This window comes from Octopus bimaculoides, chromosome 7 (assembly GCF_001194135.2).
Source record: "Octopus bimaculoides isolate UCB-OBI-ISO-001 chromosome 7, ASM119413v2, whole genome shotgun sequence".
Classification (NCBI taxonomy): Eukaryota; Metazoa; Mollusca; class Cephalopoda; order Octopoda; family Octopodidae; genus Octopus; species Octopus bimaculoides.
The window spans coordinates 68410425-68412896 of record NC_068987.1 but is presented as its reverse complement, the minus strand read 5'-3'; positions in this window follow the sequence as shown (position 1 = coordinate 68412896).

The window sequence follows — 2472 nt, the reverse complement described above, 5'->3', positions numbered from 1 at the left end:
ACACACACACACACACACACACACACACACACACACACACACTCTCTTCTTCTCTTTATGTGCCATACCTACAGATGTGGTGATCATGGACCCCCATGCCTAAGTCATTCATCTTTATTCTCAGAAAATTTACAACGTTGGCTTCCTTGTGCATTCATCCGGTGTATTTACAGATGACTCTCCTATAACACTGAGCTAACTCCTGAGGGTTAGAGCATATACTAGATATCTTGGACAAGCAACACCACTCCGAGGCATAGAGGACCTGTGAGTATTAGTGAATATTAGTCTATAAACCCTAATATTTCTGAATTCCAGACATGAATCTCATTACAGAATGCAATTTATAATATTGCTCAGGACAGCTTCCCATGTGTGTGTGTGTGTGTGTGTGTGTGTGTGTGTGTGTGTGTGCGTGCGTGCGTGCACAAAGAGAGAGAGAGAGAGAGAGAGAGAGAGAGAGAGAGAGAGAGAGAGAGAGAGAGAGAGAGAAAGAGAGAGTGATTGACTGATAGTCGACAGATAGATAGATAGATAGATAAATTCTAATGAAAAAGAAATATATCTTATAGATCATTTAATATGAAGAATGTCTTGAAAATTGTATTATTTAAGAAAAAAATCTTTTAGATAAATTGCCTCACAAAATAATAATAATAATAATAATAATAATAATAATAATAATAATAATAATAATAAAAATAATGATAATGTTCCTCTTTTTCATTACGCAAATAAACCGTAAATATTTGCAGGAGAAAAAATGTTCTAAGAGCAATGTGTAGCTTTAATTTTTCCCCTTGAAGGAGAACAAATTGTTTATTGTAGATGTGAAACAAATTTCTGTAGAAATATGTAGTATATCCTCATTTTCAGTCGACTCTCTCCTCCAGTAATCTTGGATCTTGTTTCCAAATGTATCCTGAAAAGTACCCATTGATCCTTTACCATTCAGATTACTCCGTCAAATGTAATGTTTATGTCTTAACATTGTTTTGAATTAAGTATGCAGCATCTCTTAGCGTTCAGATTCCAGTGATGTAATTGTTTATTTTTAGAGCGCCGTCGTAAGGTAGCTGTAACAGGTCAGATTTGATTGGTTTGAACACAGAACAACTAGAATATCTGTGGCAGATATGGCCGGTTTAAATACTAAAGTGTTAAAGACAAATATTAAGACTTACCAAAATGATCTCACCATGTCAACCTGGACACAGTATTGCAGTTCCTTTGCTATTTGACAAATAAGAAAATTGCGTGTAATTACCTGCCACTGTGAATGAATATTTTATACCTTGAAAAATGAAAGCTGATTCGTGATTTGCTAAATTCAGCCACAATACTAGTCCAATTAATGATAGCTCAGAGAGTGTTAAGCACCGCAGGGGAAAAAAAGAAGCTTTAGTCAATGAAGTCCCCAACCAAATTTCTATTCCCGATAAGACCAACTCCCTACAAATTATGTTGTTAATGACGCCGAGCAAAGAATTAATTCTCATTCAACTTCTTCACAAATGTATCACCGTTTTAAGTCTCACAGGCAAAATAAATGACTAAGAGATTTCTTACCATGACAGGACCATTTAATTACATCCCTACTGACAAGAGCTGATTTTCTTTTTCTACATATGATGATTAATTTAACATTTTCATCTCTATGCTTTTATAAGTGAATACTGCAATTGATTGTATAAGCAACTGTACTTCACACTCCCACTTCTACACACCGAGCAGCATTTGTTTCTCCTCATTAGATTTCCATTAGATTTCTATATTTATATGTCAAAATATATATATGTATGTATGTATGTATGTATGTACGTACGTGTATATTTATATATATATATATATATATATATATACACACACATATATATATATATATATATATATATATATATATATATATAGGGTGCGTAAGATATTTGAGGACAGATTTATGTTTATAAATAATATAACGGATGATAATAACAGATGATAAATTTATTAATCAAAAAATGCAATGGGGATACAAATAAACCTTATTTTCTATAATGCTATTCAGTAAAGCCACCTTCAGCTTCAACAGCTGCTTCTATACGAGATCTAAATCATCTACATGTTCGAATCAAGTGGTCCTGGTTCATTTTGGACATTACGCTGACTATGACAGCGTTTCAAAGAATCTTTGCTGTTATGGGCGTGTTCATTGACCTTTCTCCCAACAACGATGCACATGTAATAGTCCGATAGATTGAGATTTGAGGAATTAGGAGGCCAAATGTTAGGGGTTATGTGATCATGAAAATTTTCATCTATCCATTCCTGTGTTACTAGAGCCATGTGTGATAGGGCAGAGTCTTACTGAATACAGATATGGCCTTCCATTGCATACACTGTCTATCCAAGGCTTAACAACTATTTCCAGGACCTCAATGTAGGCGGCAGAGTTATATATATATAAATATATATATATATATATATATATATATA